Source organism: Pongo pygmaeus, chromosome 12, assembly GCF_028885625.2.
Source record: "Pongo pygmaeus isolate AG05252 chromosome 12, NHGRI_mPonPyg2-v2.0_pri, whole genome shotgun sequence".
Lineage (NCBI taxonomy): Eukaryota > Metazoa > Chordata > Mammalia > Primates > Hominidae > Pongo > Pongo pygmaeus.
This window is the reverse complement of record NC_072385.2, coordinates 87,271,266-87,290,484: the sequence shown is the minus strand read 5'-3', so window position 1 is coordinate 87,290,484 and position 19,219 is coordinate 87,271,266. Positions and strand designations below refer to the sequence as shown.

The following is a 19,219-nucleotide window of genomic DNA, read 5'->3' as shown; positions in this document are numbered from 1 at the left end:
ACCAACATGCCTGGTTTAATTAGTCTGTAGGAAGCCCAGGTATCGGTATTTCTTAAAAGCCTTCCAGAGTTCCGGCAGCGATCACAGTGAGACTCTGAGCTCCGCGGCTAGCTCCCCTGGGGCCCTCCAACCCTGGGCCAACGGGTGAGTTGGGGGAGCCCCAGGACAGACTGGGGCCTCCGCCCTGCAGACACCCCAGAGCCCTTGCTATGGCTCCCACCGGCCACACCCAGGCCTTGAAGGAGCATCGACCATATTCCTCAACCCACCTCGGTGACCTGATGGTGGCGGGAGCCTCTCCCAGCCGATCCCGCCGACCGCTGCATCTCCAGAGGACACCCCCGCCAAGCCACCCGGATGCAGAGCCTTTGAGTGGCCGCTGCCGTGGCCGGCCGGAAGCATGGCAGCGGCAGGGAGGCCCCTAGGGTGTGGCGGGGCGGGTCTACGGAGGCCTCTTTAGGCCACAGAGCCCCATAGAGCCCAGGCCTGCAGTGACCGCTCAGTCCCAGTTGAAGGAGACCTACTGAGTCCTGAGGACAACCGACAAAGGCCTTAACGGCACAGAAGGTGAGCCAAGTCCTGGAGGAGGGTGAGCAGAAGGATCAGTGGCCATCGCGGGTTGGTGTTAGTTCTACCAGACCTCTATGTCGCAAGAGAAACGGTAGGATGACAGGCCACAGTTGGCCCGCTGGACATGCCCACCACCCTTTGGGAAGGTTTACTGGCCGTTTGTAGAAAACCTGTGTGTATATAACATGAAAAAGTTGCTCTCAATTTCCCTCCAACCTTTTAAAAGAAAACATTTTCCACACCTAGGCTTTCTAGATGTGACGAGGTTGCCGACGTATGACAGAGTTAGAAAATCACACATCTTGTAAATTCTCATTTGTTTAAAAAGAAATCATAGGCCGGGCGCGGTGGCTCATGCCTGTAATCCTAGCACTTTGGGAGGGTGAGGCGGGCGGATCACGAGGTCAGATCGAAACCAGCCTGACCAACGTGGTGAAACCCAGTCTCTACTAAAAATACAAAAATTAGCCGGGAGTGGTAGCGGGCATCTGTAATCCCACCTACTTGGGAGGCTGAGGCAGGAGAATCGCTTGAACCCAGGAGGCGGAGGTAGAGGTTGCAGTGAGCGGAGATTGCACCATTGCACTCCAGCCTGGGTGACAGAGCAAGAATCCATCTCAAAAATATATATATATAAAAAATAAATGTCTTCTGGAGGTGACTTTGAAATGGTTAGACCACCTCTGGAAGCGAAGCTTCAACGTTTGTTCAGTGAGTTAAAGGACAGAAGACCTGAGAAGGAAGTTCTAGGCCAGTCTGGTCATATCTGAAGAGATTTTCATGTTCTAATCTAACGTTGTTTTGTGTACATTTTATTAATGCTCACTACTATACATAGAGTTGACTAACGTAAAACAATCCCTTCATAAATGTCCTTTTGTTTGTTTATAGGAAGTCCTGTCTTCTGGGATTGAGTTTGGTAATCCACCCCTTGGAGCTAAACACAGTAGTATGCTTAGTCATTGGGATGGTGGGAGAGGGAGAAGAGGAAGGATGAAGGAAAGGGCTCTGCTAGTATCTCCATATCTAGAAGATGGTTTAAAATCATACCCGTAGGTCTATATGAGCATTTTCAGTAAAGTGCCTGTGTTTGTTGTGGACAAGTTTTATTATTTTGCAACATCTGAGCTTTATGAAAGTCCTGGGGTGACAATGTATGATAAAAAGTAGAGCTAGTGAACTAGGCAATTTATTAATATTTTTTGTTATAATTGATAGAAAAGATGCATCTTGGACATGGAATTGTTAAACCACATCTGAGCAGCGTATGTCAGGACTTGTTCATTAGGTTGGCAGCAGAGGGGCAGAATGAAGTATAAAGGGAGAGATGTATGTAAATGTGTCTATGTTTACATTTTGACACTAGCCATTATATATGTGCAACTCTTTTGGCTGTACTGTAGGAATACAGTAAGTAATTCGAAGGAAACATACCTTCTTGCTAATATTTTAATGGTATAGATATGATAAATTCTCTTAGAAACATTATACATAGTATATTCTGCTGCTTTATGTTTCATTTTAAATTGAGCATTAAGAAAATGCAGTATTTTAATCAGAACTCTGCTAATGCTTTTATCTAGAGGCATGTTGTCATTTGGGTCTTCCGTGAAATTTTTATCCTAAGAAAGGGAGGATTATATTTTTTCTAACAGATGAAGTTGGTGTAATGTGTTGCTGGTTATCAGAATACTCATATGGCTTTAAGATTTTGAACTGGTAAATATTCGTGATGTGTGAAAAGGCATGATACATAACATATGATCTCAAGTCCATCAAATTGGATGTTGTATCTACACAAACAGGACTTAGAAGGACATGTGAAACTAAATTGCTTGTGATTGTGGATGGCTTTGTTCTTTGCTTCTAGTGGTTTTCAGTTTCCTATAATGCACACATTAGCTTTTTAAAAGTGAAGGTTATTTTTAAAAACTGTAAAAAAAAAAAATTCCAGGTGACTCTACATCATAAGGTTGAGAGCCACTGGGGTAAGTTGCTGACCCTGGTATGTAGTTAGTATTTATTCTAAGTGCAATGGGAAGGCATTATAGGGGTCAAGGAGAGGCGTAACATGATCTAATTTACTGTTTAAGGCTGAGGCTTTGTGGAGAGTGGACTATGGAGGGTGACAGCAGAAGCAAGGTACTGGTTAGGAGCTGACTGGGGAGAGTAAAGGGAATCAGGATATATGTCAGGCATAGGGCTGCCCAGTCATGCTGACAACAGAGGTCCTGGGAGTGAAGGACAGAGAAGAATCCCTAGAATCTGGGAATCTTTAGCAGTACCAGGCATGGAGCTCCTGTAATTTCATGTGTCAGACAGTAATCTCTGCTACCCCTTCCTCTGGCAACCTCCACAGCCTCCAGCAGGGCAGGCACCTGGTAGAGGCATATACAGATGGCTAGAATGAAACAACCTCTCTGGCGCAATAAACCTCCAGGCTCTGTGGAAGCCCAGGTCTCCTGTGTGACTCTGATAAATTCCTTCCCCTCTCCGGCCTTTGTAAAACAGAAATTATATTTTCCACTGCCTGCCTTACGGGCAGAGGTATTTTGAATATCCAGGACAGCAATGCATAATGACAGTTAATAACAGTTGTTTTTAAGCACAACCACCTTGCATGGTAGAGATCGTTCAAACAATCTTACAAACATCAGAGCTGAGAGATAAAGTAACTACCTGAGGCCAACGTGCTATCAGTGCTTATGTGGGGTTTTGATCCAGGCCAGTTTGACTTCAAATTCTAGATTCCTTTCACCACATGATGCTGAAATTACAACATCTTAGATGATGCACTGGGAAGATGGCAGGGAAACTATTACATTCTTGCATTGTTCCTCATACTAAGATTGGTGGGATTCTTTTGAAAAGCAAATTAGCAATGAGTATCAAAATCCGCAAAAGTGTTTCTACCCCTTGACCATATTGAATTTATTCTCAAGAGAACAATTTTGAATTATAAAAAGGTGTATACCTAGAACTTTTAGTTCTGCATCATTTGTAACAGCAATAAATTCGAAGTAACTTAAATAGGGGACTTGTTAAAAAAAAAAAAAAAACTATGGTGTCAAATCAGAGGAGTACTATACAGTAATAGTTCTCTGTGAAGGATGACTTTGCCCCCCAAGAGACATTTGACAATGTCTGAAGACATTTTTGGTTGTCCCAGCCTGGGGGGAGGGTGAGTTCTATTGGCACTTGATGAGGAGTGACCAAGGATACTGCAGTGTATAGGACAGCCTCCCAAAATGTCAATAATGCTGAGGTTGAAAAACCCTATTATACAGAAATTAAATATGATGAATGAAGATTTTATGATTTAATAGAGAAAAAGTAGAGTTCCAAATTTGGGGCACACCATGATTACAACCATGGAAGACCTTATCTTGCATATGAAGAAACAGCAGATAAAAACACAGGAAACTGCAAAAAAAATACATTGATGGAATTAGAGATAAATCTTATTCTTTGAAAAGTTTTATTTAATGATGTTATTTTTTACACTAAGCAAAATTTGGAAAAAAAAATTGAAATACAACTTGCTATAGATATCCGTTGTCATTGTTGCTATCCAGATCAAACACTGTACCCAGCACATTTTTGTGCTCAGTTGATTCTCTGGAAGGAAAGAAGGAATTTTGTTTGTTTTGTAAAAGTTATGTGAACATAACCAAATCAAAAGTGGTATTTTTAGAAAGCCATGCAACTGTCATATCCATTAAGTTGATCAAGACTCCTTCTGTTGCAAGGAACACAAATCAAACTGGAACTAGCTTAGACAAGAAAAGACATATCGGTTCATGTGACTGGGGGAAAAATGTCTGGCATCAAGTCATGTGGACCCAAGAGCGGAAACAGTGCTATCTGCTGCTTGGTATGCTCTGTGCCTTTGCTCTCTTTCACTCTCAGACTACCCATTACATTCATTCTCCGAGTGTGGCCCTCATCCTCTACTGCATACTGCTTTCTCACTGGGAACAGAGGAGACACAAATGTTTTGATGGAGCACATGCTCCAGTAAATTCCTGGTAAAGGATACATGGGAGGTAAAATTCCAAGACCTTGCGTTTCTAGAATTTGTCAGCTTCCCAAAGTGCTGGAATTAAAGGTGTGAGCCACTGCCCAGAAGTTTATGATATAACTCTCTTCATCTCAGAGTTAATAAATAACTGCTAAGACCTACTGAGGAATTTTTTTCTTAGGATCACAGTGGAAAACTGTTAAGAGCGGTACTGGGAGGGAGCACTATCTTGAGAAGAGAAATGCTGGTGGGACCTGGGCATTTGCAGTCAGCAAGAAAAGCTGAAAGAAATACAAACATTCATTCAAAAGCTGCCTAAATTATCTAAGTTTCCATTTCCTCATTATAAAATAGGGCTCAAATGGGACTAGAATAGAGGTAAAATGGGTCATAAAATTTCTGTACCTGGAACTGAACATTCATTGCCTCATGTAATGCACCAAGCAGAGCCAGGCACCTAGAAGTCGTCTGTAGTAAATGTTTCCATTGTTCCCAACTCTTGGCTCCCTTTCTTGAGAGATGATTGCAAGACACTCATGGCCATGTGACTTGAGTACCTTCCTGTAATTAGGGTATGCTTCCCTGCCCATGTCAGGCTCCGCCACTAGACTCAATGGAGCCAATACGATGTGAATAGAAATGACAGAGAAAAGCATGAGGGACAATGCAAGTTTTTTCCAGTTCTCTTACACTTTCCCTTGGTCATCACTTGTCTTGAATCTGGGCTTCTCCTTCAGCTGGGTCCCAGATGAGAAGACATGGAGCAGGGCCCCAGCTAATCTAGCGTATTCATGAAACAGAAACAAATCTATGTTTTGTGAGCCACTTAAGTATGAGGGTTACTTGTCAGCACAGCAAAGCTGATTAATACTGAGTCCCACACACAGCTAATAAGGAAAAGCAGGAGGAATAGGAAGATGACAGTGTAGAACAACAGGAGGAGGGGGCAAGAAAGATGGAAAGGTGGAAGATGATGGAGAAGAGGAATAGAAGGAGACTTTTAGTAACTCTTGTTGCTTAGAATCATGTTAATGTCTGTGAGAAATAAAAGACTAAGGTTAGGATATACATGTTCCCGTTCAGAAGACTAAAATCTAGTTGGAGAGGAACCACAGACAAATAAAATGTCCTAGTCACGGGACAGCAGAATTTAAGGGCTAAGCATGCTCCAGACCAAAGGCTGCAGAAATTCTAGCTGTAGAGGGTAACTGTTGGAGGAGTAGAGAGAACTGAAAGGATTTGAACTGAGAGTTGAAGCACGCATATACCACTTGAATGTTCAAAAAGAGGGGAGGTCACTGTATGCTGAGCAAAGAGCACAGAGTGCGGGGGAGTGGGGGAAGCCAAGGAGAGAGGCCACAGCCAAAGAAGACATTCTTGGCTTGAGGAAGCCATGACTTCTCCTGAGAGTCATCCCAAGAACCTCTACCTCTTCGTCAGGAATGTGTCAAGACCGAGGGCCCACCTGTCTTTTTGATGGATGAAATAAAGTTAATCAATTGGAGGCCTGCACATGTGAGCCGAGCCAGAGATGCATGAGACTGCCATGCAAGGGGAGAGGGGTGCTCAGAGCAGCTGCTGGTTCCCCAAAGGTACAGCTAACTGGGCTGTGGAGTCTTGACAGAGGGCGTTGTTTGGCTTTCTGACCCCAATCACCCACAAAGTCTGACCAGATTTCTGGAGAGTGAGCACAGACTTTCCATTTCTGGAACACCTCCGTAATTTCCTAAAAAAACCAAACTTCGTGGTTTGAGCATATTGCATGTGACCAGTAAGGGTTAGAAGAGGGTTTTGCAAAGCTGAGATGCAAACAGATGCTGACCTTTGTTCTCTCAGGCAAATACTCCCCTTTGCTCTCTCCTCTGGAATTTCCCACATACTGTGCTGACCTTCACCAAGGGATAGTAGGCTCTTAAAAATTCTGACTTGCCCTAACTTGTTCATAAAGGAATTCATGGCAGCTGCAGATCTCCATGCAGTTCAATTATAGTTTTGTTTCAATGAGAAAATTGGGCCAAAGGAAAAATAAAGTGGGCAAAAGAGATAAACAAGGAGTAAGACACAATACTAAGGAGAGAGAGGACCACAAATTTTACAGTGTGCTTCCTGTGGCAAATCCACAGAGGGTAATATTGATTACAAGTTTTCTGGTTTCTAAAACATAACAACAGATGCCAGGTGAAGCCCAAGTTGTCCTGGTACTGAAACCAGGCAGAATTTTCCCCTACCCCAATGTAGTAGGTTGGAATGACTTCCACCTTCCATAAAGACCCACAATGAATACAATAGCAGGTTTCAGTTCCTCAATGTAGACTAACAACACACGTCAAAGTTCCATTAATCAAATGAATTATTTGAAAGACCTAGGCAATTCAGTCCAGTCTGCAACCATCTGATGGTACCTCTTGACCCAAGAATAGCATGTAGAATATGGAAAAAGAAATGAATGGCTTATCCTTCAAGCAATCTTCTATGAACATTTTTTCTTTAAAAAAAATGAGCTTCTGATAAGAATAGAGCTGCAGAGTTTGAAGTTGCACTATCAGGCAAAAACTTGAGATTCACACAATGTATTGTTCTTATCAAAGGAAGACTGGATATGCTTTGGCCATAAGCCAAGTGGAGGGTGGGGGCTAATGTCCTCTTTTGCCAGTTTAAGGAGTCTAATCAGGATTGGAGCCAGCATGAAAATTCACTGAACCTCCACCAAGAAAGTGGGCCAACAAGAGCAGCGATGATTCCCACAGGAACTAGTTCTGCATCTATTCAAACCTGTGGCAAAGTTCCAAACGTTGTATGTCATAGAGATCACCCGCTAGCATGTTAGCCTAGAAAATGTTCAAAGCAGCTATTACCAATTGCCCACTAAGACCACAAAACATGTAATAAAGTATCCAGGACGTTTTAATCCTAATACCAGTTCACAGCTAAAAAATATTGCATGGCCCAAACAAAATGAGCTATACACAATTAACTTCATAAGTCATAAAATGAGAGTGCGATCGTGAGAAGGAAGGGGGAAGACTGTACTGATGTTTTTTAAAGGCTTGGATATCACTATGAATTGTTATCATTGAAAATAGTTACTCGTCCCCACAAAGTCTTCTAATGATGTGAAAAGAAAGTTCTAAGGAATTCTCATTTGTTTTTTCCCTTCTTGCCCCACTGTCTACAGCTCACTCAGCTCACCCATTAAACCCTGAGGGTCTGTTTCACTTTTCCCTTCTCACACAAACATCACAGTAACAGTCTGGCCTTCCCAAACCACCACTGGAAACTTCAACTGAACTGATCATATATCAGTCAACTCTAGGAGACCAGCTCTGATTCCAAGAAACTGTGACATTGCCTCCATTGGAAGTTACAACCTTCACCTGCCAACCTGAACTCATCCCGTAGGCAAGTGAAGGAACGTTTCTCCTCATATTCATCTCAAGCAACAAATTTGGGACACAATTCAAATTAGCCTTAAGTTCCTTAAGTGGGAAGGATTAGTATTATAAATTAGTTTATAAATTCCCCCATGACACGTAATAGAGTGCTGCATACACTATAGGAGCTTAACAATAATTGCTACCATTTGTCAAACACATTCTTAATTCCAGGAGCTGTACTTGAAGCTCTACATAATTATTTCATGCATACATTTTGTCATTCATTCTAACTGTCCTAGAAAAGTATTATCCCCATTTTTAAGATGGAGAAATGGAGGCTCTGGCAAATGCACAGACTCATCTAAGACAATACAACTAGCTAGTAAGTAGCAGAATAAACTTTGATCCCAAGACTGACCAGTGCCAAAGCCTAAATTCTTCCTACTCTATAGGCTGTCTCCCTATAAACATTTCATTCCTCCAGTGACCACTGTATCAATGATGGAAGTCATAGGTGGGCCAAGTTTGGCTCAATATATCACATAAACTACCTAACAAAGTCCAGCAACAGTATGGATCTTGAAGTAGTGAATATCATCACAGAAATGTCTTTCTGTCTGAGATATTATAGAGAGGATCACTACTCTGATTGAAAAACTGGACTAGATGATCTCAATATCTAAAATCAAAAAGCAAAGACTGGAGTCATATTCTGATCAACAAGGCCAAAGTTAAATTCCAGGTTCCTTTCATTTCAGAAAATGCACATTAAGTGCCTCATATATGAGATACTGTGTTTCGGAAGACAGAGACAAAAGAAAAGACACAGTTACCAGTATGGGAGAATTATTATTATTTAAGCTAGATATTGAAGAGAAATAAGATTTTAGAAAATTGGGGTAGAAAAAAATTGAAAGTTATACCTAGTAGCAGATGAAGGGAATAGGGGTATTCAAACACAGGAAAGTGAGAAACTATAGAAAAAGCTTAGAGAAATAAAGGTACTTCACAGAATGTAGTGGAAGGGAAGCACTGAAAGGTAAATTGAAACCAGGCTATAGAGGGCTTTGAATGACTAAAAAATCTGGATTTTATTTGATTGCATTTGGAAACCATTGAGACTTCAGAACAAGAGAGTGATTTGTTCATGGCTGTGGCTTAAGTAGATCAATCTGAATCCTCAATAAAATATTAACAAATAGAATCCAACGATGTATAAAAAGAATTATACACCATAACCAAGTAGAATTTATCCCAGGTATGCAAGGCTGGTTCAACATTTGAAAAATCAATGTAATCCAAGGCATCAATAAGCGAAAGAAAAAAAGTCATATGATGATATCAATTGATTAAAAAAAAAGCAATTGACAAAATCCAACACCCATTCATGATAAAACTCTCAGCAAATTAGAAATAGAGGGAAACATCATCAACTTCATGAAGAACATCTGCAAAGAACCTGCAGCTAATATCATGTTTAATAGTGAGAAACTGGATGTTTTCTCCTAAGATCAGGAATAAGGCAAGGATGTTCAATCTCATCACTGTTTTTCAACATCGTACTGGAAGTCCTAGCTACTGCAATAAGATAAGGAAATAAAGGGTATACAAACAGGAAGGGAAGACATGAAACTGCTTTATTCACAGATGGAATGTAAATAGATCAATATGGCACCAAGTATAGGACAGAGTGTGTGGAACTAATAATTCCTTAAGCTCATGCTGGAGTAGAGACCTGCCAGAGCCCACATTAAAAAAAAAATGAAAAACAAACCAACAAGTAAACAAAGCCCAACTCCCAATTTAAATAGCAACCTTGAGCTGAGTTGATGTGGATGCTGAGGCACCTGGGTAGAATGTACAGAATTGCGCTAGATGTCAGCTATCTATCTGTTGTGCTTAGGCCAATTTGATTGCACTCTCCCCACTCCTCAGCCACCCCAAACATTGATTTGTCTTCTGGGTATATGAGGGACATGACATGATAGCTGAAGTTGTGTAGTAGTAAGCTGCTTTATAATGGCAATGTATTGATTTTATCTTCTTCCTTATCTTCTGGAAGGCTCAGCCCAAGCAACTAAGATAACACTAGAAACAAAAATGGCCATAATACAATCTGACGTTTCCATATTTCCTTGATGGTTTCCAAGTGAATATGCCCTTCTATAGCCTTCAAACTAAAGCAGAAAGTTTCAGAGCAATTCAATCGATGAGCATGTAGTTGAGTGCCAATAATATGTAAAACCCAATAGAGAATAAAAGGAAGTTTAGACAAGTGTAGTGTGGTGAAAGAGAAAAAGCAGAAGATTTAGAGTCAGTTGAACCAACCTGAGTTTTGAGTCTTGCATCATTACCTTCAGTTGTGTGACAAGCAAGTTTCTTAATCTCTGAGCTCTCAGCTTTCTTACTTTTGCAATGAGAATGATAATACTAACCTGAATGCTGTGAGGATGAAATGAGAAAATGCACATGAACTTGGTTGGCTGCAAATGGCTACAGAGATGTTCAGTTTGTTTATCCAGTTGGTTAAGGCCAGTTGGCAAAGTCTACACATGAGAGCATTAAATATCCAAAGTAGATGAAGAGTACAGGAAGTATAAAGAGCAGAGGAAGAAGTCTGTGGGCTGGAATGAACAACAAAGGCATCCCAAAAGATGTGAGACTCCAGCCGAATCTTAAAGGATTCAGAGTAGAATTCAGAAAGAGGAGGCAGGGAAGAAAGAGTCACTGTCATAAAGGAGGCACTCAAAAGTCGTTATGGAACGAGTGGGTGAATGAAAGCATACAGAAACAAAAGAACAAATTAGAATATCTAAGAAATAGTCTACAGGCAGTATGTAGACCAGAGTCTAAAATTAAAGATAGTCCTTGATGCTGCAGAAATTTTGTTTAAATGCGTTTTCTATGAGTGCCCATATGAACACTAAGGTATTTTCTAAGGATGGGCATTTCTGTTCCAGAGGTCTATAGAAATCACACTGTGGCTGGTTTGACCCCTGTACTGTACTGTGCTATCTCTCTGACCTATCTGTGACCTGCACATTTTGGTGAATACATTTCCTGTAGCCCCAGTGGGACAAGATAGCTCTTGCACCTGCTGACATATTTAGACACGTATTATCTTCACAGCCACTGTTCTTTCTTGATAACCACCATATCACCTAGATTGTTAAAGTCAGCTTCCTTCACAAACCACAGTGTAAAAGATTCTCATGGGGAAAAAAAAAAGGTGCCAAGGTATCTTATGACTTTGGTGCTTGTATTTTCAAAAGGAAGCTTTCAGGTAAGAATAGTAAAAGGGACTTAGGAGTAGGGGTCTCAGGGGAAATGCAGAGGGAGAGACTGAGAGCAGGCAGAAGAGGGGAGCAGCAGAAATTGATGGAAACAACCATACAGATTTGGACTCTGACTTAGGACCTGTCATTAAATCTCTCTGTGATCTTGGGCAGGTTGTGACATCAGAAAGTTGATAGATGTGATCGCTAAGAACCTTGCCGGATATTCTAGGACTGCAAGAACACATGTATATAACATGTAAATAAAACAAATATTTTATTATTTCAGCATTACTTTTTTTTTTTTTTTTTTTGGCCAGCATTACCTTTTAGAGGCCGGTTTCCTTCCCCCAGAACACACTCATGTGTAAACTGGGGATGGTTTTCTGTGCTGGGAAAAGTCAAGTCAAGCCCAAGTCTTCTTTTCTGGGGCTCTATTATCCTCCTTCCACCCACCCCAATAACCCAGAGAAGTAACTGGCCCCATCATTCAGAAGGCAATGGATAATGTTGGGTTGAATCAGTAGGTCTATTTTTTTTTCTGTTATTTTCACTCTCCCAAGCTTAAGTGGAATTTCTCATCAAGTTCTAACCCCAGAAACATCATTATGAGTACCACACTTTAAGCCAGACATTGCCAAACCAGACTTTGTCCAGAGAAGACTAGCCAGAATGGCAAGGGTTTGAGAATTTTGTCTAATGAAAAATAAATTAGAAAATAAGATGTTCAGGCTGGACAGGAACAGGCTTGAGAGAAGCCCAGCCGCAGCCATAAGCAGCTGAAGGATGGATAGAGAAAAATCAGTATGTTTGGTGTTACTCCACAGGCAGAAGGAGAGCCACCAGAGGAAGCTCCAGAATGGCAAATAACATTGCCACTAGAAAAACTTGCCCACAATTAGAGCAACCAATGTAGCTCCTGGGGGCAGTGATCTCCCTGTCTCAGGAAAGGTTCTAGCTCAACAGGCTCTATATGCCCATCTGCCAAGAGACCTCAGAAAGTATACAGTCAGCAGGATAAGAGGTCGAAGTATCCTTTCCAAGGCTAAGATTCTAGGATTCCACCTCAGAGTGGACTGTGAAGCTTGGCAAATGTTGGTCACTTTACTTTCTAGCTGTTTTGTTTGTTGCAACTTGCCTAAGTTGTTGTAAACCGAATCCCATGATGTGTGACTGTATGTTACTGCTTTTCCGTGGGTCTTCAAGGGAGCTGGGACACCAAAACCTTTGGTTTAAAGTCCCCCTGGTTTCTGTCTCCTCTTCCAAGCAGAAGTCCCACCAGTGTGATCAGGAATAAAACACTTCAGGTGCAACGTGATCATTATTCAAAGGTTCTGTGAAACCAGTTACCCCCTTTGCAAAGTGAAAAGTGCAACTTTGGATTTTTCTGATCAGGGTATTATAGAGAGGAGCCCACCCTTCTCTTACTATACAGAGAAGGGTAAAACACAGTCACCTTTCCACAGCATCTGAGTGGACCTAACACAGGGCAGTGAAAGTGATGCAGAACAAACTTCAAAGCCTCCAGGAGCACACGTGACCTCAGGTGAGACATCCAGGAGGTGGGGAACAACTGACAGTGGCCCCTGTTTTGATGGTTTCAAGTTTCTTTGCCCACTTTCTGAGTCCCTTAAATCCTGGCTTTCCTTCCTTAAATTGTTCCCTAATTTGCACCCAAAACATTTCTCTTCAAGAAATCATTAAATTTAACATGAAAATACTGTTTCTAATAGGAAATGAACAGAAACAACCTGGCTCTCCGAAGAGGAGTATTTTATTCAACTCCGAACTGCTCACACATTATGCAACTGTGAACAAGGCTCATTTAAAAATCCATGAAGCTTCCAATGTTTTCACCACAAAATATATTAAGTATTGAGGTGCTGGATATGTTGACTAGTTTGATTTAATTATTCCACATTGTATGCATAAATTGTAACATCACCTTGTTCCCCATAAAATTATACAATTATAAATTGTCAACTTGCAATTAAAACAATAAAATCCAGCCAGACTTTGTGGCTCACATTTCTAATCCTAGCATTTCGGGAGGCCGAGGTGTGAGGATTGCTTGAGCCCAGACATTTGAGACCAGCCTGGGCAACATCGCGAGACTCCATCTCTACAAAAAATAAAAAATTAGCCAGGCCTGGTGGCATGCACCTGTAGTCCTAGCTACTCGGGAGGCTGAGGTAAGAGAAGCACTTGAGCTTAGGAGGTCAAGGCTACAGTGAACTGAGATTCTGCCACTACACTCCAGCCTGGGTGACAGAGCAAGACTCTGTCTCAAATAAATATGTAGATAATCAATCAATCCATGAAGCAACTATATAAAAATGCCAAGGTGAAAATGGAAAGGAAACTATGCATATTGTAGGGTCATGACCCCATAAGATATGCATGCATGTGTCTATTACATAAAAGGAAAAAAATTTTTAAGACAAATAGTTAAAACCATATTAGGGGAAACTTATTTGAAGGTCACCATCTTCCCTTTCTCCCCATAGACATCTATTTTAAATTTCCATTAAATTCTTAAAATTGTTTGCATAGCAAGTAATAATTTAAACAAATATTTTATTATTTCAGCATTACTTTTTTTTTTATTTATTTATTTTTTGCCAGCATTACCTTTTAGAGGCTGGTTTCCTTCCCCCAGAACACGCTCATGTGTAAACTGGGAATGGTTTGGTTCATCTGATTTTTATTTGAAGTTGCCATAGCCTGTTCACTCTGAAGGTTACATGCATGGGAGAAACTTCATAACAAAATGGCAATCAGCCTACTGCTTCATTTTCTTAGCCAAGAAAGGATCTAAACCCTTCACACAACAGGAAGGGGCATGCCAGCCCAGGTACTTAAACCAACATTAGCATTCACCAAAAAATACTGGGGCACCGTACCCCCCCTTTCACAGTGCTATGAGCTTAGCTTCATTTGGGATATAGCTAATGCTCTGTTTCTTATTCAGACCTTCACATCCAGCAGACCCTGTACCCCAGTTCTGCCCCTGGAATGGGACTCCCAATTGCCTGTGCCCAGCTGAGTCCCAGCTAGAGAGTCAAGTTCACTAGACCCCATCCCTGTCTTCTGGTGTCCACGATTCTGACAAGCAGGCACATGGCCATAGGCGGCCTTCAAGAAAGCACCCCTCCCCCAGTGTTCCTAAGTTATTGTCACCCTAACTTACCCCACAATCTGACCGTTGGAGGGATCCCTAACACCTTTAAGGAAACCTAAAGAACTTTTACCAATGACCTCAGTATTGTAGATCAAGGCCAGAGCATACCTACCTCTCTCCCAACTCCCTGGAGAAAACAGTGCATAGTAATACACATGCAGGGGCCCCAGGCTGTGCACATCCCCCACAGGGCCCAATGCCACCTGTTTGGTATTCCCAAAAGCTTTTTCCAGATGGAGCCACACAGGCCTTTCTAGTCCCTTAAATCCTAAACCTTAAACACTAACTTTAATTCAACTGGGTTTATACATTTTATCAATTTTACTGGAGTTGTTGAACATTTCATTATATAGAAAAAACCACCCTGTGTTGGCCTAATAGACTATCCAGACTAATACTGGCCCTCTGATACCTGTCCCAGCTCTACTCAGCTTAAGATTGGTCCTTCCCCAAACTCCCGCCAACACTGGTTCTGCCTCTGCACATGTCTGCTTCCTATTGGTCACGCTCTGAGCGGCAGCCCTAAGTCTCTGATTTGTCTCTAATTAGCCCTGCTGTCTCCCCTTTACTAAACTGAAAGCTCCTTCTAGGAGGGCCTGGATCAAGGACCAGAGAAACTGGCACTGGATAGAGGCACATAGCAGGTGCTCACTAGGGACTTGCGGAATGAAACTGGAACAGAGACATTACCAAACACCCTGAAAGCCCTGAATAGTCTAATAGGAATGTCATCCCTGACCTCATATGTAACACCCAATTCAAGTAATTTGTCATATTGTGTCTCCCAGTTATTAGCTTCTGCAATGTGGCTGGTAGGCATAGTCCCCTTTGCCAGATCTTCTATGCATATCTGAAATATAGTACAAGTCCCCTAACCACAGAGGAATGTTGAAAGTTGAAAATATTATGTAGCGCATGTTGGCTCTGCCTCTGCCCTCCCTGCCTTCTGGGTACCCACAGCTCCTGGGCACCTACTGCCAGTTGAGCCCACATAATCCCAGAGGCACACACTTCCTGAAGGCCACTCTCATGTCTCCCCAGCTCACCCCAGTGTCTCCAGGTCTCCTGCTGCTTTAACAGCCAATGTCCCCTTGAGTCTCCTTTTGGGCTTCTTCCTCCAACCATGGCCATGTTTTCCTCCTTACATAATTATGAGCAAAAGAGGTAAGAACTCATCCCAGCCTCCCTCCACATTCCAACCAATGGCCGTGTAAAACTGAGAAGACCCTTAAGTTGATTTTCCCCTAATTAAAATGGGACAGACTAAGATGTCCTAAATTCAAGTTGTTCAGGATTCTGGGGGAAACTGCCCCATGCGCATTACACTAGAGGCTCATCCCTCAGCTCTGAACCCCTTCCTGGGTGCCGAAGTGGGAATGGAGACCCAGGGAAGTGTGGGGCCTCCACATCACTGAGGTGACTCTGGCTCCACCCTTGTCATGTGCCTTGAAGGGCCCCCCACAATGTGGACACTCACAGCAGCGCACACTCATCTTTGCAAATATCTGGGAAGCATGTATTTTTAAACAAAGGAAATCCGGAGAGTCAGGCTTGAATATCTCCAGATGGACACTCATTCCTTGGAAACCTCCTCTCTGCAGCTCAGCTTGAAAAGTCAGACTTTTCCCCTCAACAACTTAGCATTCATGAAAAGAAATTTTGTTCAGAAACTTGAAAGCGATTTCAATTGCAGAAAAATATGTCCAAAGTTTTCTGCATGTGAACACACATACATGAAGGTACACACTCATTTTAAAAACTGGGGGAAAAGGCAGCCCAAAGAAAATCTGCATATTGTTAAAAATGTAAATCAAGGCCATCATGATGGCTCATGACTCTAATTCCAGCACTTTGGAACGCCAAGGTGGAAGGATCGCTCGAAGCCAGAAGTTCAAGGTCAGCCTGGGCAACATAGCAAGACTCTATCCCTACCAAAAAAGACAAAACTTCACCAGGCATGGTGGCATACACCAGTAGTCCCAGCTATGTGGGAGCATCGCTTGTGCCCAGGAGTTCATGGCTACAGTGAGCTATGATTGCGCCATTGCACTCAAGCATGGGTGACAGAGCAAGACCTTGTCTATTTAAAAAAAAAAAAAAATGTAATTCCAATTTCTTCAGGCACATGTAAATTCAGTCTACTTAATATTCAGTAGTATGTATCTTTCAACAAGTGTGTCCATTATTCTAAATTGCCAAATTTACTGACATAAATTTGTTCGTAATATCCCTTATTATCCCCTTAATAGTGATAACACCTCTCTCATACCTGCTACTGGTTATGTTTTAAGTTTGGCAAGAGGTTTATCATTTTTCTTGACCTTCTCTCATAACCAGCTTTTGATTTTTTCTATTTGTTGGCTCTATGCATCTTTTTTCCACAAATTTTCACTCTGATCTTTATAATTTCCATTCTTCTTATATTTTTGGGTTTTATTTGCTCTTTTTATTCTGCTTTTTTAAGGTGAAAGCTGAAGTCACGATTGGAGATCTTTTCTAATATAGGCATCTTTCATGCTATAAATTTCCCCCTAAGTACAGCTTTAGCTGCAAAGCACTGTGAAATCCTATATTATCATTTTCTGTTTTAAGTACTTTCTATTTTTTTCTTTGACCTATGTATTATTTAAAAGTGTATTACACAGTTTCCAAATATTTGAAGATTTTCCAGATCTCTTTATGGATTTTTAACTTAATTCCATTGTGGTCAGAGAACATACTTTGTAGGACTTGAATCCACCTAAATATATTGAGACTTGTTTTATGGCCTGGAATGTGTTCTGTCTTCATAAATTTTCTACATGAACTTGACAAAAATGTGCATTCAGCTGTGGTTGGGTGGAATGACCTAAAAAGTATCAATTTGGTCAAGTTGGTTTATACTGTTGTCCAAGTCTTCTATATTCTTACTGGTTTTCTATTTGTTTGGATTTTTCTATTCCTCCTTGAAGTTCTATCAATTTTTGTCTCATATATTTTGAAGTGCTGTTACCAGACACATAAATGTTTAGAAATGTTGTCTTCTTGATGAATTTGCCCCATTACTATGAAATGACTCTATCTCCAGTAATATTCATTATTCTGAAATCTGTGTTTGACAATATTAGTACTAATGTTGGTATAATTTTTCATCCTTTTAAATCCATTCATATCTTTATATTTAAAATATTTATATCAGTCTTTAAATATGCAGATTAAATCTTTGTGGTTAAAATGGGTTTCTTGTGGGCAGTATGCAGTTAGTTGGGTTTTGCATTTTTATCCAATGTGACAATATCTGTCTTTTTATTTGGGAGCTTATACCATTTCCACTTACTGTGATTATTGATATGATTGAGTTTAAAGCTATGATCATGATATTTGTTTTCTATTCATCCTATCTGTTTTCATTTTCTGTCTTCTTTTGGACTGAGTATTTATGTTATCTCCTTTTATGGCTTATTAGCTAGACACCATAGTGGTTAGAGTATGTATGAAATAAAAAGAAATATGTACATATTAGTCTCTGACCCTGGTTTCTGATATGGGAACTCCTAAAATCCTTGTAATGTCCCAAGCAGTAGGAGTACTAGGAGCATCTTTTGTTCTAATATTTGGTCTTTGACCCAGGTTCCTGACACAGAAATCCTAAATCCCTTGGAATTTCCTGGGCAATAGGGGCATCTTTTGTTCTAATGAAGTGACCCTTGGTGGGCTCCTGGATGGGAGTTGGTCACCAGAAAGACCACACCAAGATTAGAAAACTGTAACTTTCAGCCCCATCCCCCATCCTCAGGAGGGGAGAAGAGTTGAAGATTGAGTGAATAATTAATCATGCCTGTGTGATGAAGCCTCCATATAAAGTACAGGCTTTGGAGAGTTCTGGAATAGTGAACATATCCACTTGCTGGAAGAGTGGCACATCCCAACCCCACAGAGATAGAAACTCCTTCAATTGGGACCCTTCCAGACCTTGTCTTATGTATCTCTTCATCTGGCTGTTCTTCTGTATCTGTTGCAATGCCCTTTGTATACATTTGTAAATGTATTTTCCTGAGTTCTGTGAGTCATCCCAGCAAATGATAAAACCTGAGGAGGGGATCATGGGAATATCCCTTCTGTCTGTAGCCAAGCCAGACGGAAGTTGTGAGTAACCTGGGACCCACTACTTGTGATGGGCATCTGAAGTCAGAGGCAGCATTGTGGGATTGAGCCCTTAACCTGTGGAATCTGTGCTAACTCCAGGTAGATACTGTCATAATTTAATTGAATTACAAGACAACCAATTGGTGTCCAAGGGGAATTGGAGAAATACCTGGTGTGGCATGTGATTAAAATGGGTTTCTTTGTAGGCAGAAACCCATACACACGCACATGTGGCGTCAGAAGTGTTATGACTATACAGAAGGAAACATTTGTTTTTACTATGCAGTATGCTTCTTCACTTTCAAGGGTTATTATACTACTTCACATATAGTAAAAGAACCCTACAACAGCATACTTATATTTCTTCTCTCCTGTCCTTTGTGCTATTGACCTACATTTCACTTCTACGGATGTTATAAAACACACGATACTTTATTTTTGCTTTAAAAGTCTACTGCCTTTTAAAGAAATCTAAATAAGAAAGAAAAAGTCTATATATTTACCCACGTAGTTACTATTTCTGCCACTCTTTATTCCTTTCTGTAGATCCAGGATTACTCTGGTATCATTTACTTCCTGCTTGAAGAATTTCCTTTAACATTTCTTACAGTGCAGGTATGTTGTGATGATTTTTTTCATCTTTTTGAGGTCTGATAATATCTTTATTTTGCAA

At 41.1% G+C, this 19,219-nt stretch overlaps 1 long non-coding RNA gene across 1 annotated transcript; it reads left to right on the top strand.

Moving 5' to 3' along the window:
* Positions 1-280: 280 nt before the first annotated feature.
* On the top strand, positions 281-13,255 carry LOC129025395 (uncharacterized). The gene is made up of 3 exons (XR_008497212.1): positions 281-567; positions 12,707-12,786; positions 12,974-13,255. It is a non-coding gene; the product is annotated as an uncharacterized LOC129025395 (long non-coding RNA).
* Positions 13,256-19,219: the final 5,964 nt, after the last annotated feature.